The sequence below is a fragment of the Cryptomeria japonica genome, chromosome 3 (assembly GCF_030272615.1).
Source record: "Cryptomeria japonica chromosome 3, Sugi_1.0, whole genome shotgun sequence".
NCBI lineage: Eukaryota > Viridiplantae > Streptophyta > Pinopsida > Cupressales > Cupressaceae > Cryptomeria > Cryptomeria japonica.
Genome location: NC_081407.1, coordinates 127,597,143 through 127,622,612, shown reverse-complemented (window position 1 = coordinate 127,622,612; position 25,470 = coordinate 127,597,143). Strand labels below are relative to the sequence as shown.

Genomic DNA, 25,470 nt, shown 5'->3' with positions numbered 1-25,470 from the left:
TATGATGTTATGGACCGAAAAGCCAAGGGTCTAATCAGACTGTGCCTGGCAGACTCTGTTCTAATCAATGTCCATGAAGAAAACTCTGCAAAGAAGCTATGGACTAAGCTTGGTGAGATGTATCAAGTGAAATCTTTATTAAATCAAATTTTCTTAAGAAAGAAATTGTATTCCTTGAAGATGGAAGAGGGTGGACAAATTGCAGACCACCTAGAAGCATTTAATATGATTGTGGCTCAATTAGTATCCATCGGTGTTAAGATGGATGAGGAGGAGAAATGTCAGATCTTGCTTTGTTCTTTGCCTGATTCGTGGGATTCTCTTGTTATGGCTATCGGTAGTACTTCTGTTGTTTTGAAATCTGAAGACGTGGTGGGTGCCCTACTCGGTGAAGAGATGCGAAGGAAGGTATCCATCAGTTCAAAGGAAGCCCTAACCGTTCGTGGAAGACCTAAGGAGAAAGGCAAGAAGAATGAGAAGCGCGGCAAGTCCACATCCAAAGGGAGATCGAAATCTCTTGGAAAGTCCAAAGTCATTTGCTAGAATTGCGGTAAACCGGGTCACATCCGTAAGGACTGCAAAGAAGAAAAGAAGAAGAAAAAGAAAAAGTTCGATTCTGATTCTGAGTCCGACAAGGAAGATGGCGATGCATTTATTGCAGCTTTGGCGACTCATGCAGGTAATGATGCTTGGCTAATTGACTCAGGTGCATCTTTTCATATGACTTCCAATAGAAATTGGTTTTCTGAATATGAAGGATTTAATGGAGGTAAGGTGTACTTGGGTGATGATTCACCTCTAGACATTGTTGGTCGAGGTAAAGTTAGAATCAGGTTTTTTGATGGTAGAATAAAAAGGATTAATGGTGTGTTGCATATCCCTGGATTAAAACAAAACCTGTTATCTGTGAGCAAACTAATAGATGCAGGTGTGCAGGTAGTCTTTTCTGAAACAGGATGTAAGATGATTAAGGGTGCTATGGTAGTTGCTAGAGGTGTCAGGTTTGGCACTTTGTATAAGCTTGAAGCATACACTGTTGAGTGTAATAGCACTTCTGTAAAAAGTAAATCTGTGGATACTTCACTGGAAGATTTGAAGGTTTCACCTTCAGCAGATGTAAATGGTTTTTGGGTACCTAAGGGTGCTCTTTCGTCTGAAGCAAAGTTACCTGCAGAGAAGACTATGTTATGGCACCAGAGACTTGGCCACATTGGAGAAAAGGGTCTAAGGACCTTGAAAAATAAAAATCTTGTTGAAGGTTTGAATGATTGTAATCTTGACTTTGATTTCTGTGAGCATTGCATTTATGGAAAACAAAACCGCGTTCAGTTTTACTCGAGTTCTCATAAAACTTGTGGTGTTTTGGACCTTATCCATTCTGATGTGTTTGGTCCAGTAGATGTCTCTTCGATTGGAAAATCCACATATTATGTTTCATTTATTGATGATTTTAGTAGAAGGACATGGGTATATTTTCTAAAGAGCAAATCTGAAGTTTTTAGTCATTTTAAAGAATTTAAAGCAATGGTTGAGTTGCAGACTGGAAAGAAAATAAAATGTTTGAGAACTGATAATGGCGGTGAGTTTTGCTCTAATGATTTTGATAGATTCTGTAAAGACTGTGGAATTAACAGGCAGAAGACAACTCCGTATTCTCCACAGTAGAATGGAGTTGCAGAAAGAATGAATAGGACACTGATGGAGAAGGCTAGGAGTATGTTGAGTGGTGCTGGTCTCGAACAAAAGTTTTGGGCTGAAGCTGTTGCCACTGCTTGCTACCTGATTAACAGGTCTCCTACATCAGCTCTTGTTGATAAAACGCCTATGGAAGCATGGTCAGGTCACAAGCCTTCATTGAGACATCTTAGAGTTTTTGGTTGCAAGGCATATGCACATGTGCCAAAGGAGAAGCGAACAAAGTTAGAGAACAAGGCTGTGAAATGTATCTTCATCGGGTATAGTTATGGTGTGAAAGGATACAAGCTTTGGGACCCTATTGCACAAAAGGTAATTCACAGTAGAAGTGTTATTTTTAGAGAAATTAAGTCTCCTTCTGTTACATTGCAACCAAAACAGAATAAAAAGGAAGATGTGATTCAACTTCCTTCTACACTTGAAAGAGTTGAATCGAGACCCCTAGATAGGCAAGAATTTGAGGAGAGCTCGTCTAGCTCTGAGTCTTCAGAAGAGGAGGAAGAACCTCCAACTCAGCTTGTTCGAAGGTCTACAAGACATAGACAACCACCTGAAAGGTATTCACCTGATGATTGGAGATGTATTTTTGCTCTGAATACTAGTGTGGATGAACCGAAATCTGTAGAAGAGGCATTAGGTATGAATGATACAGAATCCTGGAAGATTGCTATGGAAGAAGAAATGGCAGCTTTGAAAAAGAATGATACATGGGATCTTGTACCATTGCCTGAAGGATGAAAACCTGTTGGTTGTAAATGGGTGTTCAAGAAAAAGATTGGTTCAGATGGAAGCATTGAGAAGTATAAAGCAAGGTTGGTTGCAAAAGGCTACTCTCAAGTTGAGGGTGTTGATTACGGTGAGATATTTTCTCCTGTTGCAAAAATGATGTCCATTAGATTTTTGCTTTCTATTGCTACTGCTTATGATTTAGAGGTTGAGCAAGTGGATGTGAAAACTGCTTTCCTTCATGGTGATTTGGAGGAAGATATTTATATGACACAGCCGGAGCACTATGTGGTGAAAGGCAAAAGTAATTTGGTCTGTAAATTGAAAAAATCTTTGTATGGCCTCAAACAAAGTCCTAGGATGTGGTACCAGAAATTTGATACATATGTGTTGAGTTTGGGATTTGAACGTTCTAAATCAGATCACTGTGTTTATTATAAATCTTATGGTGATCATTTCTTATTCATTGCATTGTATGTTGATGATATGTTATTCATTGGTAAAGGGAAAGGTATGATTTCAGAACTGAAGTCTCAGCTCGCTGCTAAATTTGAAATGAAAGATCTTGGTGCAACAAAGTACATTCTTGGGATGGAAATTAGAAGAGATAGGGTGAACAGAAAGCTATGGCTAGGCCAGAGTAAGTATGTGAATTCAGTGTTACAGAGGTTCAACATGCAAAATTGTAGACCATTGAGTGTTCCTTTTACAGTTGGAATGAAACTATCTATTTCAGATTGTCCTACATCCCCATTGGAGATGGAAGACATGAGCAGAGTGCCTTACCAGAGTGCGGTTGGAAGCTTGATGTATGCTATGGTCTGTACTAGACCAGACATTGCCCAAGCAGTGGGAGTACTTTCTAGATATATGTCTAATCCTGGTAGAGTTCATTGGGATGCAGTCAAAAGAGTCTTTAGATATTTGAAGGGCACTTCAGAGTATTCTTTGTGTTATCATGGTAATTCAGTTGGAGACATGACTTCCCTTGATATCCATGGTTATGTGGATTCAGATTGGGCAGGTGATATTGATAGCAGAAGATCCACCAGTGCTTATGTGTTTACTTTGTTTGGTGGTGCAATTAGTTGGATGAGTAAGCGACAGGCTGTGGTTGCTTTATCCACTACTGAAGTAGAGTATATGGTAGCTACTCATGCTTGTAAAGAGGCCATTTGGCTTAAGAGACTGTGTTCGGATATTGGAATAAAACAAGGTACAGTGACAGTTTACTGTGACAGTCAGAGTGCAATTAGCCTAGCTAAGAACCCAACATTTCATGCCCGGACCAAACATATTGATGTTCAGTATCATTTTGTTAGAGATATGGTCGAAGATGGTAGGGTGAAGCTGGTTAAGGTGGAAACTTTGATGAATGTTGCAGATGCTTTAACTAAGGCTGTGAGCACAGAGAAGTTCAGATGGTGTTCAGAGTCTATGGGCCTTATGGCCCCTAGCAATTGATTCATTGTGTTGACATTCCCTTTCGCTCATGCAAGGTGTTCGACAAGTGGGAGATTTGTTGGGAAAAATGGTGTCTCAACCTTGCATTTATGCGAGGTTACTATTTATAGTAAGTTTTCATTTGAGCACGAAATGGTGCGAAACTCTCCCTGAAGCTTCTGGTTGGCTAGATAAGCATTCCGGTAAAGTTTCGTCGCAAGGTCATAGCTAGTTTTGAAGATATTAAAGTTTTCGTCTTGGAGGGGTGCAATAAAATGTTTAAACTTAATTTTGGGGACTTTAGAGGCTCTGAAACGCCCTGAAAAGTGGCTATAACCGGCGAAGCGGGTTACGAGGTGATAGAGCACTTCGCGAGCTTTCCGACGCTTCAAACGGTTCGTCAATCGGACACCCGGTTCTCAAGTTATGGCCTCCGGAAGTTTGTACTCCTAAAATAGGAAAAATAATTTGTATCGGATACATAAATGAGCTGTAAAAGGGAGCAACACGTGTTGATGTGTGCTTTAACATGTCATAGGGCATCTAGAAGGGAGATAAGGTCGGCTACACCTTATTGGGTGGTTTTAGCCCATGGTTTTGTAATACCGTTTGATGGTTTCTTGTATTGTATCTCCTATTTATGAGGTGTGTGAGATAGAGGTTGTGTGTAAGAGTCTTATGGCTATTGAGTTGCCTCTGAATCTCTGATTAGTGGTACTCCTGCGAAGAGCTTGCTCTGCAAGTATTTTGTAATCTGTTTTTGATTGCTGAATAAAATATTGAGCTGCTTTTGGAGGGTGGGGTTTTTCTCCCGAAAGGGTTTTCCCCACGTAAATCATTGTGTTGTGGTATGAATTCTATTATATCTATTTCTATTTTCTGTAACTGTTGTAATGATCTGAAAAAGTTTTGCATTACCCTCCTCTCAAGGTTAGTGTAGGAAGTTGTTTCCGCTACTTAACTTCCTTACACCGAGCCTATCTCTCTTCTCCACCCTCCCTCCGCGGAGCCACTCTCTTCTTTCCTACTGCACCCTGCCTCCTCCGTCGGCCTCTACCTCTGCCATCTCCATCATCATCCTCATCCCCTCTGCCATCCCCATCCACCAGCTCTTATGGATCTGTCAATCATGGAACTGGATGCTCCGCCCAATATGCAGTGTACTCTACATCCATCCCGACATCCTCAATCTCTGGCCACATATCCCAAGGCAAGGGAATCATCTCTGCCATCTGAGTAATGGCCTGATCATATGACAACAGCGGCCCAAAGTGTACCTGATCCCTCACTGTCCGAGCATACATCCCAGAACCCTATGGCATCCACTGAATCCTGCCAAACTGTCTGCCAACCCTATCTACCAGCCGCCTCTTGAGTACATAGGGCATCCGCCCAATTAGATATCTGCTCCTGAAGGTAGAGGGTAGCTCTATTGTGTCATCCTCCCATGCCTCACACTCTCAGTATGGCCTCCATACCACAGTGTCGATCTCATCAAGGACTCGCCGCCAGTGCTCGAACTTGCCAATCTATGGCTGAGAAGTATTCATATCATACAAGTGCACAAAACTGTGTCCATGGCCCCTACCTCTGAAGTATATCGGTCGTGTCACTAGTAGATGCTCATATGCCCACACCTATAGCAATGTGACTCCGTAGCCCAATCCAATGGATCCATGGTAAACAAACTGATGCAGCTCATAGTATAAATGTGTCAGCATGCATGATCCTCAGACATATCTGGTGTGCTGAGTAACTAGTGTCTCCGGTGCACCTCCCTAGCCCACAGCCAACCCTCGTCTCACTCTGTCTAGACACAAGAACCCACTGATCACTCCTCTTAGTACCACTAGTAGCGCTAACCCTGTTGCTGCCATGGTATCCCAAGCAACATGTCCAGCCCTCATCTCCAATGTCGAATCCTGGAACACTCATCTCAGGGCCTCCTGGTCTCCATCTCGATCATAGGGTATCAACTCCCCATCGATCAGTATCCTTAGAATCCTGTTAATATCCTCCAAGGTGAGTGTCATCTCACCCATCGGCAAATGGAATGTGTAAGTCTCTGAGTGCCATCTCTCAGCAAGCGCAATTAGCAAACCCATGTTTTCCTGAAATTCAGGAACATACAAAATGTGGCGCAAGCCCATAACCTCAATAGCAGCTCTATCCTCAAATGTCAGCTCGGGTCGCAACCTCTAAGTCGATGGGAATCTCTTCTGTGACTCTAGCATAGGCAAGTACTCTTGCAGTCAAGCAAATCAATCATGTCAGTCAAAGTGACACTCCTTGTTCATCACAAAGTGTTGCTTCTATCCTAGTGACACTCACTATTCATCAGAAAGTGTTGCTATCTATCCTAAGTGGTACTCACTGTTCATCACAAAGTACTACGTTTTTGCACTCCTTGTTAATCACAAAGTGCTGCTTACATTTTGCACTCCCTGTTCATCACAAAGTGCTGCTCCTTTTAGTACTCCCTATTCATCACAAAGTACTATGTTTTGGTACTCCCTGTTCATCACAAAGTGCCTTGATCTATTTTGGTCTTCCCTAGAGGACCTACTTGAGTGAATCCTCTTAGTAGCTTATCCAATCGACAGCGTATGTTCATCACAGAACTGCCAATTTGCCCTAGAAGACACACATGCACTTACATGACATAAACGTGCTCACATACTACACAAATGTGCCTGCTCTACACAGACGCACCTGAACGACACAAACGTGCCCCTACTCTGCATAGACGCGCCTGTATTGCACAAACATGCCCACATTTCACAAATGCACTTGAAATACACAGATGCACTCGCATTTTGCATAGACGCCTTTACATTCATAGACGCACCTGGCACCAACGCAGACATGCCTACACGTTCTTGACATTTTTGGACATTATCCTAAAAGGCATTTATTGCGCTACCTAGCATGCATTAATGACAACATTTATTGTGATAAAATACAAGGAGGTTTTATGGTACTCACCGGCTCTCCTACGTCTACTGGCCTCTAAAATCGGTGAACATGATCGAATCTATGCACCATTGCCATCGCTGCTGACTGTTGCTACTCTTTCTCTCTTTGCACTCTAATCTCTTGGATGTGTGGATGATAATGAGGATGTATTCCCCTCATGGCCTATTTTATAGACTGCCCTAGCCCTAGCCCTCATCTCCCAGGTCAGTATTCTTTATCCCGTGACTCTGTCACTTTTATTCGGTCAGTCCATCCTAGCCTTCTTTCTTATCGAGAGATTGTCTGCAATCTTTCAGACATTTTCATCCAATCTCTCAAGGGGGCATATCATTCCCATCTTGGGGCAACTTTGTATCAGTTCATATTATCTTTTTTGAAACAACGCAACAAGCTGCATTGTCTCAAAGAGGGGCAAAATGTAGACACCTAAAATTGTCCAGTCTAATTAAATAAATATTTTTATTTATTTAATTATTTAAGCCTAATTCTTCTATTAATTAAATAAATCCTTATTTATTTAATTAATTCATTTATCCTCTTCTATCCTTATTTCTCATTTAAATAAATACATTTATTTATTTAAATTCCCCTTTTCCTAAATTAAATAAATATCTTATTTATTTAATTGATCCCACCTTCCTCTATTAATTAAATGAATCTTTATTTATTTAATTAATTCATTAGCCTTTTCTACCCATGACACATGTCATTCATCTCTTAATTCATACACTACCTACCCTTTGATTATTTTCTTATTTTCTTTACCTACCCTCTAATCATAGCTGACCATTTATCTTTTACACCTCTCAATCTTAGCCCTCCATTTTCTATTGTGTCTTCTATATAAGGAGATGCTTCCTTCATTATCAACCCTAATCAGTGGACTACTTGACTACACTATGCTTTTGAACATACATATGTGATCCTACTTGCAACCACATTTCCATTCTTTGTTGAGCTCTTGTGCACACATAAAGTCTGAGAGCAAATATATCAAGCAAGATCAATGGAGATAGGAAGAATGGAGATCCAAACCCTATTGGACATGTAATGGTATAATCTTTGTGATTTCATTTGATTGGCATTGTCTTAGGTAATCTTCACATGTTATGTTGGATCTTTATTGATTGTTAGGCTAGGGTTTTGTGGTTGAATTCATATAGTCTTTCAATATCATTATTGTTGTATCCATTTTCACCATATACACAAAGAATTACAAAGTAATTACAAGAAGTATGAACTTATGAGATGCATCTAACCATGCTAGTTAAGTTTTGGTTCATGCTCTAATAACCTTCACTATGTACTAGTTTGTTGATGCTCTGTTTTGCTTTGTTCTGCTTTGTTTTGCTACGAGTTAGGTTGTGCACATGAAACTACACACAAAAGCTTCTAATCACTGACCAAAATGCATATTGATAATCCCTGAATAATTCACAACCAAAATTTGCATTACAAAACTTATTTAATCCATCACTGAAAAGATCTCCTTAAATATCCTCCTATCTTCCACCATGTCAGCTTCAATTAAAAGTATAAACCTGTCACTACCGAATCATAATGAATTTCAAACATAATCCCAATGATCATGTCGGCCTTCACACATTACCATAAATTCCATGAAAGAAATAATCGGGGCCATAAGATCACCTAGTTGGGTCCTATCCATTATCAGGTTCCAAATATACGTTACTGAGATTAGTCATCGAGATTAGGTCTTAGTCAGTTGTGAAGCAAAGTGAATGTCGATTAAGTGTAATGAATATCGATTAACCCAAACAAAACAAAGTAATGAATCCCGATAGAATATTTACACCTAAAGATGAGTTGCCATCAATGACAACCCAAAATGTCATTAACTCTTACTAGATCAGTGTCAATTGCCAACAATCTCCATCTTTGGTATTGATGGAAACACTCATGCAAAAAATGGTGCTATCACTAAATCTGCCTCTGAATTTACATGACCTCCAGACCTATACATGAATCTGCTATATACTCTGATGCTCCCCTTGAGTAATATAGACATTTTTCACTTTATTCCTCCCTTTTGACATCAATAATAAAGTGGGGTGCCCACAAAGAATTCTGTACAATTATAAAAATAGGTCGATTCTATACAAATTTTAAAATGTCTGCATGCATATTCTTCAAAAATGAAAAATAGGTATCCCAACCTTTCTTGAGTGAGTCAAGAATGAAGATAAATCCATTGAAGAGATTGGCATAATATTCAATTTCTTGTAATGTACTGGGATCCTCCTTTTACATGTTAGAAATACACTCAGTCTTATGAAAAAATAAATTATCTAATCGGGGACCAATAAGATTTTGGAGCTCATTTGCTCTCTTTATTATGATGTCCCTATCCTTCTCCAATTTCAAAATTTGATCCATAACTACCAAAATTGGACCATCCAAAGAAATTGTAAGATTGACTGTCGGGTTGTACTTGAGTTAGAAATCTGAATTAAATTGTTCCTGGGTGAACCCACAATAGTGGGTTACACTTTTTTACCAACTTTGACACTTCAATTTTCATTTTCAGAAAAAACCTCACATTCAGACACTTATTACTGCTAAACCATAAGGAATTTGTAGATGATGTGAACTAGTGATTTGTGACATTTTGTTTGTAGATGCTAAATATATTTTTTTGAAATTTTTTTCAATCAATTTATTTTCATTTTTTTATCTCCCTCGAAAATTAGTTTTTTACAAAAAACAACATTTTTTAAGAGTAATACTCATTTGGTATGGCATAACTTTTTTCTAAAATATATAGGAATGTGATTCTTTTGAATTTAGTTTTGTGACATACATATCTAATGTTACCAACTGGTTTCATAACATTATCTTCAATATTTCATATTTTATTAAGTTTTGAAGTCAAGTTAATTGTAGTTTTGACATATGTTCATTTGGTTGATCATAACTTGTTGTGTATGTATCCAAATTCAAATTTTTTTTTGTTGGAAAGAGGACTTCGATACCTAGTGCATATATATTTTTCAAAATTTTTTTTCACTTGTTTACTATTTTTCCATAACCATTGAACTCAGAAGTTGATGTTTGGTATGAAACCTATGTTTAGTTAATCTAAAAAAAAAATCATAATAAACTCTTTATATATTAAAATAATAGTCATTAGAAAGCTTGCCTCGAGTACTACTATAATGGATTTGGGTTTGTCAAAATTCATCCATTTGAGCCCCCAATTTGAGCTTTGAAGGACAAAAATCTATAGAAACCATGAGAGGCCTGGGGAGAGTCCAAAACCAAGCAGGTTCGATAGAACATATTTTCTATCAAAGGGGGTTCGATCAAACCCCCTAGGGTTCGATCAAACCCCCTAATGCAAATTTTGCATTTTATATTTTTTGGGGTTCGATCAGAAGTGGGTTTCAATCAAAAGTGTTTTTTACATTCAATCAAAAGGGAGTTTTGATAGAACATGGCTAAATCAAGTTTTTGACAAAAGAGTCAATTTTTTTCGTCTGAAAAAGTGTAACCCACTATTGTGGGTTCACCCTCCTACAATCTAATAGTTGCTTGTCTATGAATGTTGTGAGCTTATCAAAATCTAGAAAAGTCTTATATACACTACCTACCTTTGCCAATTCTACATTAATGGATTGCAAGCAAGTTTGGAGTTTACCCTTGTCAAACTCAATCATCTGCAAAAATGTCTGCTTCTGGGTCTCAACAAATTTGTCTTTGGCCTCTGTTAATGAAATTTTTAGTAAAGAATCATAGTGTTGGGGAATAAAATTAATAATTTCTTCTAGTTTACCAGATGAGCTTGTGCTCTCTTGTTCTTGAAATTCTGGTACCAACCGGTTCAAAACTTCAAAACTATGTTCAGTTAATTTCCTATCTTTTGACTCTTTCTGAGCCAACTCCTACGTTGCCTATTCTAGAAGTGTTGCTGCCACCAAAATTTTCTCAGCCAGTGACATCTTGTGGCAGGGTTTGTCAAAACTGATAGAAAATTGTGACAAGTTCCCTTTGGCTATAGCTAAAGTGTCAATTCCCAAGCCAGAAGAGAGATCTGTCATAGTTTCCTTACCCTTGTCTATCGAAGAGATAGCCTTAGAATCTTTTAACTCTTTTGCACCAGTGGCTTCACCACTTAGTGCCCTATCCAGATCCTATACATCCTCTCCACCCTTATTGCCTATATCCTTATCTAAATTAGCCTATGTGTCCTCTGCATTTTGTACATTATCTATTGGTAAATCCTCTATTGCAAAAGTTGACTCACTAACTGGTACAGTGGTAGCTAGTGGAGTGCTAGACAATTGCTCAGTATTTACACTTGGTTATTCTACTAGTTGCTAAGATTTTGGCAACTGAATATTCTAAAACTGTACAAAATTGGGAGTCAGTTCATAACCCAAACTCAAAAGAATCCTTACCCAAATATCTACAATTTCCTTTTGAATCTCCTCAAACCTTTCCAACATTATGTTGTCTATTTTGTACTTAGGATTGAATTCGGATGAGCTAGTTTTATTTATTAGATCTGCCATCTCTAGAGTGGTTATTGTGGGACAGTGATTAACCAATTATGTCTCTTTTATCTATCCGTCTAGAGTCCAAGCATGTAATTTTCTAGCCTCTAACTTATCATACAACTCTTTAGGCAAAATTTTCTCAAGTTCAATTAATGTCCGACTAAAAGAATCAAGATGTAAAAGAATTGCTTCCTCAATTTTCTTTTTGTCCTTCTCCTCAAATCCATCAAAGAATAAAGAAATTTTATCTAAGCTCCCATCATTAATAATTTGACCAATTAGATCCTGAGCATCCAGTTTCTTCTTACCGGTTCTCCTATTGGCTTTCAATTTGAGCTGCTCATTTGACTTGGGTTTTCACTTATGTACAATTGTTATTTTGGGCTTCTGGGGAGTCTCCTTAATAGGTTCTTTCTTTTGATCCTCCTACTTCTCCCTCACTACTCCTTTCTTCTTTAGAATTTCCTTAATACCCTCATATGATTTTGTTTCCTCAGAAGAAACAGTCGCGTATTGCTGGGTAGCCTTCTTCTTTTTCTTTGTAGGCTCAATCAGTTTAGGACTAGAAGGCTCAATGGATGATGCTTCTGATTTCTTAGAAGTCTCTATTTGTACCAGGACCACATTAGGAGTGGATTGAGCTGTCTTCCAGGCTTGCCTTTCCTCTTTCCTCTTCTAGTTCATCTCTTCTTTCATCCAGGCTTCAACAATTTTAACTTTTTGTTCAACTTCTTCTCTATCATGTCCTTCACCTATAAGAGATTCTGCTACAACCTTTTTCATTTTATTCCTTATTGTCAGTGCAACCTACTCTTGGTGAACCTTAAGCCCTTTTTCTTGGGTTGTCCCAAATTTTTCTTCTTTTTCATCTATTGGTTCCTACAGTAAGTGTTGTGCATAGGCATCCATTGTGGACTCGTCCACCTCATAGCCCATAGGAATGATCCATATAATTCCTAGTTGTGTAGCTTTCATCATGCACTTGTCTTTATTAACCATAAAATATATAGTTTTCTTATACTTTTCTACTATTGATTTAGGAATCCTAGATCTATTTTTCATTTCTTCTTGGAAAGTCTTGAAAAATGCCCATAAATTAGCCTTGCTTAGCTTGTCCCCTTACCTATGCAAAATTTGACCTATCTGAGATGCTACCAGGTGGTCAAAAGCCCATTGAATCTTTCCAAAACTAGGAACAGTGCCCAAAGAGTAAAAGATTAGACAGATAACAAAAGAGCCATACTGAAAAGTATTCTTCTTATCTTGATTGATTTTCTAGAGGTTTGTCATGATTTCTTTCAGCTATACACTGCAAAGATCATAGTGTGTATCCTCCTTCACCATTTGATGAGCAACCAAAATATTATTGTCGGAGACAGAGTTCAATCAGTTACACTAGTAGACCTTGCAACCGATAATCATCGCAACAAACTTGACATCAATATCTCTCACAACATCAACCCTCATAGATCGCCCATCAAAAGTGGCATCGCTGAGTTTGTTCGATTTGGCATTAGATAGCTTACACCTAGGGCTGGGCACACCTCCAACCTTGTGTAAACAGGTGACATTCTTAATCACTTCCTCTGTAATTTTGTACGACCGGTCCAACCAGATAAACTCTCCATGAATGCCACTCAAATCGTATCGCACCCATTCTACCTCATGAAAAGTGGGAAAATCCATGAACTGCTTGAAACCCTTCCTCTGCAAGTGAGAAAATTCCAGTTTCAGCTAGTTGTCGGTGATTAGGTTTTCTATGAAAATATAGGACAACTCATATCCTCCGAGCTCCTCAATATTACAACGAATGTATGCCCTAATATCTTCTGTGTGAAGAATACCATGGCAAACACTTGAAAATGTTCCCAAAGATTCATCTAGAAGTGACTTGAAAAGATGCTTCTTGAAAATAAGATGGGGGCGGTTCTTGATTTCCACCACCAAAGAAGTGTTGACACTGGATGATGAATAAGCAATGATAACCAAATACTAAAACTAAGGTTTCTACAAATGAAAATACCTCAAGACATTACCGGGAGATGAAATTTCTTTCGAAAGAAAGTGCTTGCACAAATCGCCTTGGACTCTGAATCACTTTGGAAATCACTCGTCTAAATGCTAGATCGCTATGTAAAGAAAATAACTTTACTTTTTCCTTTTATTGTCGTTAACCCTAATTTTTTACTATCATAAATGCTATCGGGAGGCATTACCGAGTCGTATAGTCTGCAAGTAGATTCTAGTAAACAACTCAAATTTCTTCAGTACCCATCCACAATTATAATTCTCTGACTACAGATCTAATCTGGGGTATTTGCATGATCTTCAATGATTTTCCTACCCCTAAGGCAGAGTGGCTTAATTACCGGTTGTGTCTGCTACCGATGTAGGACCTAATGACTCTACTAGGTGATCTGCCTGTGGTGTATCCAATCTTCTTACCCATCTTTACTCATGTTTTTTTCTGATGTCTTCCACTTTTGCCTTTCCCTTCTCATCTGTATTTCTATTAGTTGCCGATGGGTTCTTACTTCTGGAATATCTAGCAATGTGTCCAGCTTTGTTGCATGCATAACATACAATATTGTTCTTTTGAATTTCTTTGTTAAACCCTTGATTTCCTTTAGATCTACATTGGTTAGCCATATGTCCAAATTTTCTACATGCATGACATCTTACATTTCGAAGACCGATGATTGATGTATTGTTCTGATTATTCCTATTTTTGCACTGACTAGCCATATGACCATATTTATTCCAAACAAAGAATGTACCATTGTATTTGTGAGCATTAGGTTGTCTTACCTTTGATTTCTAGTTCTGGTTGTTGGTATAATTCTTCTTTTGTCTGGGTGATTGATCTTGTAGTGTAGTACTAGAGCTTTCTCCTTCTTCATAACCAAGACCTCTCTTATCATTTGCATCTCTTTGAATCTTCAGTAGTTCATCAAGTTTAGCAGAGCTATCCTTGAACTTGTCCTTGTACTCATTTGCAATAACCAAGTCATCTCTCATGATTATAATCTGTCTCCCAAGTTCTTGTTCATTGTTCTAGGACTAGGTCAACTCAAGTTTTAACATGTCATTCTCATGTGTCAGTCTGTTGTATTCATCAGATCTATCCTTCAATGCTTGAGCTAGGTTTTCTTCATTTTTCTTTCTGTCCTCAATTTCCTTGCACATCCTCATGGTTAGGGCTTGCATTTCATTATTCAAGATAGTGTTATCCTGAGTGAGTTTATGACATTGATCCTTCGTAGCATCTTCCTCATCACTGATCTGATTTTACAATTGATCACAAAGTTCCTTTCTCTTAGCCTTAACAACTGAAAGATTTCCTTGCAATGAAATGATGTGTTCTCTAGCTTGCTTTAGTTCATTTTTCAATTCATTGTTCTCCATCTTCTCATTATCAAGATCCTCAAGAACAAGTCAAAGTTGTTGCTGTAGAATGGTCTCCATTGATTCCAAATTCTGGATCTTCCTTAACTGGTTAAACTTCTTCCAAGGAACCAAGCTCTGATACCAATTGTTAGAATCCAAGAACATTGAGAGGCAGGGTGTGAATTAGTTTTCTACCAGTAATCTTAGTTTTGAACTTATTGCTTATTAACTAGTTGATAGTAAATAAAATTAAAGTACATACACCAAATAACACATAAAGAGGCAACACCATAACACCAATATTTACACGTGGAAAACCCTGCAAAGGGAAAAACCAGGGTGGGGTTGATACCCACAATATATATATACTTGATCAAGCTATACAAATATTACATGAAGGGGATCACACATGCAATTAGGCCAACTGCCTAGAGCTCACTGCTCAACACAAAATGAGAAGTCTCAGTGACTTATAAAGCATTACAAAGTAATTACAAGAAGTATGAACTTATCAGATGCATCTGACCATGCTAGATAACTTCCAATTCATGCTCTGATAACCTTTGATGTGTACCAGTTTGTTGATTCTTTGTTCGCCTTTGTTATGGTATCAGTTAGGCTGTCCACGTGAAACTGCACACAAAAGCTTCTAATCGCTGACCAAAATGCATACCAATAATCCCTAAATAATTCACAACCAAAATTCGCATTACAAAACTTATTTAATCCATCGCTGAAAGGAGCTCCTTAAATATCCTCCTATCTTCCACCACGTTGGCTTCAATGAAAAGTATAAACCTGTTGGCTGTCGGATCATAATGAATTTCAAACATAATCCCAATCATCATGTCGGCCTTCACACGTTACCATAAATTCCATGAAAGAAATAATCGGGGCCAAAAGATCAGCTAGTTGGGTCCTATCCATTACCAGGTTCCAAATACATGTTACTGGGATCAATTATTGAGATTAGGACTTAGCCAGTTGTGAAGAAAAGTCAATGTCGGTTAAGTGTAATTAATGTTGGTTAACCCAAACAAAATAAAGTAATGAATCCCAATAGAATATTTACACCTAAAGATGAGTTGCCATCAATGACAACCCAAAATGCCATTAACTCTTACCGGATGAGTGTCAATTGCCAACAATATACACACATATATACACACATATATACACATATATATGCACATAGACATATGTGTGTGTGTGCACACACGCACACACACACACACGTGTGTGTGTATATGTACACACAAACACACATGTATGTATGTATATACACTCATGTGTGTATATGTGTATATATGTCTATATATACATGTGTATATATGCATATATGTGTGTGTAAAATGGTGATCAACAAAATAGCTATTGTAGGCACACATTTTGACTGCCAAAGCTTGTGCTAAGATGACATCCCAATTAGGTTACAAAGGTTGCCACTCTAGTGGGCACACAACTATTGGTATAAATAATAAGGTAGTAATGGTAGCATCTAGTGAGTAGTGTTGTCACTACTATACAAATGTGAGTGCTAAAAAATAAATTAAAAATCCTTACAATAAGATAATCTATATAGTTTAAGACAAAAAAATTTGTCTCAGAAGCTCTTAACTTTAATTTCATTAATTTGACACTTGATTTTTATGGCTTATGAACCTTTCAAGTACATGGTTGATGCATAATTAGTAGTAACCATGTCCTTTCATATTAACCGCACCTAAATAACTTTAAAATACCTAATAATAAGTATAGGAAAATTAAATATCCTTAATGTAAAAAATAAAAAAACTTGCACTACTATAAATCAAATATTAAATCTGACAATGAAAAGATTATTCTTAATCTTAATATAAATTATTAAATATTATCTAAAATATTGTTAAAAATACTCATACCTAATACCATTTTTTAAAAATCCAATCCATATTATAAACTATACAAATATTATGTAATCCATATTATAAACTATACGAATATTATGTACTCCACTTGGAAATAAAAATTTCACAAAAAATTATTCAATGAACTATATGCCCACATACTCTAAGTTGGTATGTAATCATACCTTTGTCTATCCAGACATCAAAAATGAGAATCTTGTGGAAAACAGTAATCATAAGAAAGATGATCATAGACGACAATTATCCCTTATGGTTTTTGATAGTTTTCTTATAATTTCCTCTGAGGATCATCATAGACAACGTAGACCACACTGGGTGACATATTTGAGAAGAGAGAGTGCTCAAAATTTAAATGGCTATATTTGACTGCGTTGAAAGCCAATTCATCCAAATACTTCACTTGGAAATTTTTCTCATTTGCCTGCAATTTTTCTGATAAAGACGTTGATTATTGTAATGTTTAGTCTCGCTCGATCACCTACAAATGATTCTCCCAATAATGATGTTGAACATTTCAAAACCTAATCTAACAAGGTCTCTTCATCTTATTCATACTAAAACAATCTGTGAGCTCATCAACAATGTGGCCTGTGAGCCCACCAACTTCTCAATCCGTGCAGAGAAACACGAGATTGTCTATAAGTTTCGCATCACACATTATATGAGAAAACCTGCAAAAGCAGAAGAATTTAAAAAGACCCTCTTTGTAATTAGTAAGGATGAATCATGGAATTGTGTTGTTAGTGGTGTTAGCCACTTTGAGTGTTGCAGACCAGCATGGTTGTAATGGACAACAAAGCACTCCTACTTCTCTTCCTCTTCCTCCTCCTCTTATCCCTCCTCCTCCTTCTGAGCCCGCCATTGTTGTAAATTGTTGTAATGAACAATTTGCACCTCCTCAACCTTTTTAACTACCACCACCACCACCTCCTCTTCTCTATGGTTCTGATCCATACAATTACTATTATTATAATGACGACTCTAAGTCTGGAATCAATATTGTGATGATTGTTGTGGTGGCGGCCATAGCCATTGTTCTCCTCGTCGCCATTGTTCTCATCGAAAGGAAATTCAGGACCATTTCATTGGGCCTCGAGCTCCTTTACACAATTCTCGAGAGCATTGTTAAGAGCCTTGGGGGCATTTCAACAGGCATCGGCAACATTTCAAAGGGCGTGGATAACATTAATTTAGGCATCGGCAAAATTTCTTCTAGCGTCGACAAAATTTTGTAAGCGCCTCGATGACATTACCCCGGAGACCAAAATGTCTGTAATTTTAGTGCAATGTCGTAGTTGTGGTTCTACATATCGTTATGGATCTATGTGTAGTTATGGTTAAACCTGGAGTACATGTCCCTGTAGTGGTTCTACCTATACCTGTGGTTCTAGCTGTAGTACATGTCGTTGCTAGAACTTGTCTATACCTGTTATGCCCTGGTTATAAGTACATATACATATAGCTAAAAAAAAAAATAGAATAAAGTTTAGAATGTTATATAGCAATACATATGCTAAACAAAAACCATTACAAATTTCAAATTTTGAAACATAACATTCTAATTTAAATTCAGTTTTCAATATCAAAAAGATCAAACTAGAATCTCATGATAGATAAGTTCTGAGTTCACTAATCAGCACTGTAGGTATTAAGAATATTAAAAAGATCAAACTAGAATCACTAAACATTTCAGCTTCTAAAAACACAGACCTTGGATGTACCCACAGGAAATTCATTTCAGAATCTGATTCCTGTACGTTTTGTACCCGGAATCGCCCGAGAAATCCCACGATTCAGCAACTTAGTATTTTTATAATTTCATATGGATTCCTCTGATTAATTGCAATGGACATGATGATTCTCGGTTAAAATTTTGTTTGACATTCTGAAAATTGAAGATCCAACCAAATGCTATTTATAAGGGTTTTCTCTGTATTCTTTATAATTGAATCTTGAATTGAGTATTTGTGGCTGTCAGTTATGTAAATTTGTTTTGTTTAAACATGTAAAACTATCTGTATATTTTTTTTCCTTGATGTATTTATGTGAGTATGTTTCCTTTTCTTCTTTCACTGGTGTCAATTGGTAGAGTTAGTTATTTTACTAAACAGTTTAAAGCTCTTTCCCTATATTTGATACTTTTTGATCTGTAAGTTTCTTGGCATATTATCAAATCTCGTTTACATTACTTTTTTGGTCTGTAGGGATCTTCTTGGTGACAGAGTATTGAAACTGCAATCAGGTGCATGTTGCCTCCCACATCCTGATAAGGAGGAAACAGGTGGTGACGATGCTCACTTTATATGTACAGCTGAACAGGCTATTGGTGTTGCTGATGGTGTGGGAGGATGGGTTGACGAGGGTGTTAATTCAGGTATGTATGCCCGTGAACTAATGGATCATTGTGTGGCTGCAATTCAAGAGGAACCTCGAGGTTCTATTGATCTGTCAAGGGTATTGGAGAAAGCTTATGTAAGTACAAAATCCAAGGGATCATCAACAGCTTGTATGTTAGCCCTTTCTGATCAGGTAACTTCAATTTATGGAAATATGCTTCTTTCCCTTATTATCTTCTGATCACTGCAGTAGGTGTTGATGTTTGCAATTTTTTCTCCAAATAACTTCATCAAATGAATTAGCTTCTGTTCATCTTCTTTATGAATGTAGTTAATCTGACACAAATGTCATGTTTTTTCTAGGGTCTTCATGTTGTCAATTTGGGGTATAGTGGATTTTTAGTAGTGAGGGATGGATGTACAATGTTCAGATCTCCTGTCCAGCAACATGAGTTCAATTACCCATATCAACTGGGAGGTGGTAATGACCTCCCAAGCTCTGCACAGGTGAAGCAATGTCCTTAATAATTTTTTTAGTTATATTCTGTTCCTAACATTTGATTGAATTTGATTTCTTGTTTTGATATTTTAATCTTTTTGAGATATACAGATGTTCACCCTTCAAGTTGCTCCAGGGGATGTAATTATAGCTAGTACAGATGGGCTCTTTGATAATCTATACAATAGTGAAGTAACTGCTGTGGTAGTTCATGCTGTAAGAGCTGGTCTGGGGCCACAGGTTACTGCTCAAAAAATTGCTGCACTGGCAAGGCAGTGAGCACAAGATAAACACAGACAAACTCCCTTTTCTACTCATGCCCAAGATGCAGGAAAAACACATTATGGTGGAAAACTGGATGATATTACTGTTGTTGTATCATATGTTGCAAGCTCCAATTCTAACCCAGAAGAGTAGAAGATTCCTTGGATGGTTTATCTTACAGTCTATTGCCAAGGCTTGAGAAGATATTTACTTCTCTAAATGTTTATGCTGTGTTCATGCAAATTGTGTAAATTGTGTTATTGGAAATATAAGCATTGCTCAAGTACTCAGTAATTTGCCTAGAGAACAATGCATCAAGTGGTGGGAATGGTCAAGAAAAGGGAAATTTTTTCTAATCCCAAGCCATTGAAGGCTAACCCTATTGATTGCATTGATGTAAAGTTCCAGTAATGGGTACGCATATCAAAATGGTTAATTTTGGCATATGTAAAGCATTTACTATCACATTCTCGTTCGAGGGTAAAAAGGCAGGTTTAGTAATGGTAGAATTGTTTTTGGTATGTTCTAGGAATCTATCTAAGCACAAGTAGTTGGAAACTTGGAAGTAACCGCAAAACATGGACTGTACTATATTGGACACTACAAGCAATTCGATTTCGAAAGAGGATTTTGTACACAATAATGCTTTAAGAAATTTTGCTTTCCTTGGCAAAAATATAGTAATTATAACTATTGAAAAACCTGGTTGAGTGTAGTTCTCTGTTTTGTCCTAGTTAGAAATTACTGATTTGTGTTTCAGTTTGGTAATTACATTTTTAGTGTATTTAAGGCATGTTTCCATGCGGCTGCTTAGCTTATTTATTTTTATGCTTATTTTTAAGAGAAATCTTAAAATTGGCATTAATAATATTAGTAATAATTTGTGCACAAGAAAAAATAGAAATAAAATGTTAAAAAAAAAGATGGAAACAAATTTGTGGAGCCACGTGACATTTTTGGCAATATGCAGTTGCTGCTTATTTCCACCCCCTATTTTCCCATAGCTTTTTTTCAATTCCTAAATAATAGCTGCTCAACTTAAATAGCAAAAGATTCTAAATTATCCTTTACCAACAATTTTAAATTTGCATGAGAACACTCCAACTGCTTAAAATTAACCAGAAAATAGAGTTAAACAGCTAACCAGAAAATAATATTAAGCAGCGACATGAGAACATGAATATCTTTGTATTTCTCAAAATTTAAATGTTTATAGGTTCGGACTTACAATTTTTGATAAATTAGATCTTTGAGTTTTGATAATGATCCTTTCTGTTTGAGAAGGATTCATAACTTTTTCACCAAGGTTGATTGTCATGTGTTGTCAGGTTCTCGTAACGTATATGCTATGTTGACTTGTGCTAGATTCTTACAAGATTGGCTAGCAGATTCTCAGATGTTCACCTTGGCTTCCTGAAATGTTTGTAGTGTGAGAGTCTGCCAGTTGTCACGGTCTTGAGAGGGTTTTCGTTCCTTTTGATTTGTGTTTCATGGGATAAATGATTATTTAATTTTACGAATGGTTTTTATCGAAAGTCCTTCGCAGCAGACTTCCTAGTTTCTATCTTCTAACTGCTGTAAAGCTTTATTGAATCTGAGAGCGTTTTGAATTGGGTTACATTTTCGGCTTCATATCCCAATTTTGTTATTATCTTTTAGAATAGTTTTCCAGTGGATAGATGGATTTACGGTGAACTGGCTGAGTGCAACATTGTTTGGCTGACCATGGCATGTACTGATGTGTCAATTAGGTTAGTTGTTTTGGAATCAATTTGTTTCTGAGCTACAAGTGTCATTTCCTTTCAACTCTCAGATTTTGGAGGTGCTGAGTTCTATTTTGTTTTAATGCTTTCGGTGCTTTTGTAGATTCTAAACGCTATAAACTAGTTTGATACTTTTTAGCATCTGGGTGTCAAAATGAAATAAAGTTTGCCGAAGGTATTGAATTCCTAGGTGCTGAATGGCAGTTTGACAGGATTTCAGATCTGAAATCATTTAAAATTCAGTTTAATGTTGATTTCAGATCTTATTTTAGCCACACTGGATTTCTATGTTCTTGGGCAGTTGGCTCCCCGAGTGTAGGATATAAATATCTTTCAAATGCGGTTAATCGAGGATTTCAGATTTGTGTATTTGACCATCGAATATATTTTATGCGGTCTTGCCATGGTTTTGGAAGGGAAGATAATTGTTGATTTTCAATTGATTTGTTTGTAGCCTTTTGGATTTGATCGTGTAGATTTTATTGTTGCTGTGGTCTTGGAGGGGAGAAGAGAAATATCTTTCAAATGTGGTTAATCAAGGATTTCGGATTTGGTTATTTGACCATTGAATATGTTTTATGCAATCTTGTCGTGGTCTTGGAGAGGAAGATAATTGTTGATTTCCAATTGATTTGTTCATATTCTGTGTAGATTTTATGGACTGGAAATTTCATGATTTTGGTTTTTAATTGGTTGGTGCTTGATGGTGTGTAGACATCCACACAAATCTTGGAGGCTTGCAGTGACACCAAAGGTCAGAATGTGTTGTCGAAAGCAAGGTTTATGATTAGACTGTGGCTTGAAAAGGACTGACAAATAAGGATGGATCTGATTCGTTTAGGCTCTGCGAAACCAAGGGGTTTTTATAAAAAGACTAAAAGCACACAATGACAAAATGAAAAGAGGCAAACCATATCTCACAATATATAGAACTCCAATAAATTTATCATGAAGTACTAATGTACTGGTTTACCTTGGATCAAGGGTATAACACCACAAGCATGTAGAGACCATTCTTTCTTAACCCCTCAAGCTTTGCAATATGTTATGTTAGTTCATACATGTATACGGTGGTAACAATATTGTAGATTTAATTGTGAATGGCCTTTCCGAGGTTTATGATATATTCTTATGCTAGTGGGACTCTGAAATTAGAGGGATATGGTGGTCAACTAACTTTAAATCAACGATTAAGGTAGATGTTTGTTGTTTTCTATAAAATGTGTCGTGGTGGACTGATCATAGACAGGTACCTTCATCTAAGAAGGGCAATAAAGTCATATTAGATTTTTACGAACAATGGACATTACTCAAGTAAAACATTACGTCCATGGATCTAACTTTCAGTCTACATACTAAGATGGCAAACAAATGACATTGCAGGTTAACCACAATAACATATCTTACATATTAATCGACATAATTGCATACTTGTATTATTTTGAGAGGATACTTTGTGAAAATGTTTAAAGGTGTTTTAAAATCTCTCCAAAGACAAATTAATCAAATACAATACTTTAGTAAAAAAAATGGTGATTAGGAGAACTTGTCAAACTATAAAAAGTATATATACATTCATGGAGACATCCACATGATGAGGTTGCACTTTATAATTGTGTATGGTGATTGTCAAGGTAGTGTGGCATAGGCACAATGAAAATTGGACACATACATTGAAAACTAGACAAATATATGGATATTGGATAGTACAATATAAAGACACAAGGCTAACTTTACACATTTAGATCATTAAAGGTTGCACGTTATATTCTCTCTTTTGCTGATTAAAAATGCAATGTCACATTGGCACGATACATTTAATATTGCTTCGTATGATACATGAGACAATGCAAACTTTTTACCTTCCTTTTTCTCTTTATTCTACAATCACATGTTGGTCAACCAATTTGTCAACCTACCAACCCTTTTTGCATCTACTTCTTATCAATATATAATATTTAGATTAAGATAGGGAATTTAAATTGTCATTTTGTGGCCAATAGGAATATAACTTTTTTGATTAGAAGAGCGCACAAGATTACACAAGCTCAACCCAATAATCACCTTGAGAGTTGACATCGTGAATGTGAACCACCCAATTGTTTAATGGTAAAAGAGACTACCTAGTAATACTAGAAATTGCCTCAAGATCACTAGTTGATCAAATAAGCATTAAACACATTCATTATAGTATGCACAAATCCAGTCCATATCCTACGATAGTCTATCAACTCACAAGAGACATTAGGGACAAACCATGTTAAGGAGACAAACAACCACCAACTAGGCCAACCACAAGGGTTTAAACATTTGAAAAATAATTGGTGAACATTGAAGCACAAGCCATGATAGGTGGGATGAATAGTAGATGATGGGGTACACAAATATTTCAAACCTTGCTTATATATTGGATGTCCATATGGAAACAAGGAACATTTAATAGTAGACAATTGTAAGTTATACATCAAACACTAAGGAACCATGAAGCCACTTGTAGGCACCTAAAAATGGTCAATGCCTGCGGAGTCATACTTTAACATTTGTGCATTGCCTCATTTTAGGTTTTTGCATCGCATTAAAATTTCTCCTATGATTCGCACTTGGTCTTTATCATTTGTGAGCATCGAGTCATTCTTTTGCATTCTCCATTTGTCTCACTTTCAAATTTGGTCTTGTCGACAACAATCTTCAGTCATGATTTTGGTCAAACTTATCCTGTCGCATCAATGTGCGTGCTTATTTGTCATCATTTTGGACATTATCAATCCTAATTAGGGTTTTGTCCTCTTGTCAATCTTATCATCATGCGATCGATTTTGTCATCGATCATGGTCATTTTCAATCTTGTCATTTATTTTGTAATCGATCCTTATCCTCTTGTCAATTTTGTCATTTTGCAATCAATTTATCATCAATTGTCATCATCTTTATCAATCATGTCAATTTGGATCAATTAGTCATTGTTCCTCATCAATTGGCGCCTTTGTCAATCAAATCATTTATCACATTGGTCATTTATTAATTTGAAATCATGATCAAATCAAATCAACATTAATTATCTTTTGTCAAGACCTAATTGTCATCCTTGCATTTCTAATTCATCTTCTAAGGTTTTATGATTTATTCATTTAACCTAATTTGTCATTTCTTCCTCTAGGTTAAATAATTTATTTATTTATCCTAAGTCTTCTAATCGCAATTAAATGATCATTTAATTTTCTAATTATTCCTCTTTTTGTGAATTAATTAATAAATGACAAATTATTAATTAATTTGCCTAATTTTCTAATTTTCCATCATTTCTAATTCTTAATTTCCACCTATTTTCTAATTTCCTAATTGCAATTTCCACCTAATTAAATTGTCTCTAGTTCTCCCTATTTTTGTGCTTCGGTGGAAGCATGAATTTCTCATGCGTCATACTCTTGGCATAGCAAGATGTCATAAGGTTCTAGTTCTCTAAGCTTTGCATTGGAAATATGTCATAATTCATGACATAGGTGTCATAACCTTCCTCTTTCCACTCAGTTGTGCCATTTTCAAAATCAATTGCCAAAATATCAATGTCATGCTAATCTTGTCTTTTCTCCAATTTATCTATAAATTGGATGATTTCCTTCAATCAAAACCACTAATCACTTTGTCGAATGAATAATCAGATTATCGAATTTCTAATCACTTTGTCAAATCAATCACGCTTTGAGTACTCTTGTGCCAATGTCAGTCTTGCTTTCACAATAGGTTTATGCACTTGAAGGTGAGATCCACAAACAAAGGCTATTTGGAGAAGAAAGAAGGACAATGGAGCTGCATGAAGGAAGCATTTAGATCTACATTTGGTTTGCTTAGTTTTTAGTTTTGAATGTTTTGTTTTTCATGTCTTTATTGAGTGTGTTAGGATAGGTCATTGCATTTTAGTTTTTGTGATTGAGCTAGATTAGTTTTGATATGCTTTGA

At 36.6% G+C, this 25,470-nt stretch overlaps 1 pseudogene; it reads left to right on the top strand.

The window, feature by feature from the left end:
- Positions 1-19,980, top strand: part of LOC131066533 (probable protein phosphatase 2C 55) — a 59,430-nt pseudogene extending 39,450 nt beyond the window's left edge.
- The last annotated feature ends 5,490 nt before the right edge of the window (positions 19,981-25,470 follow it).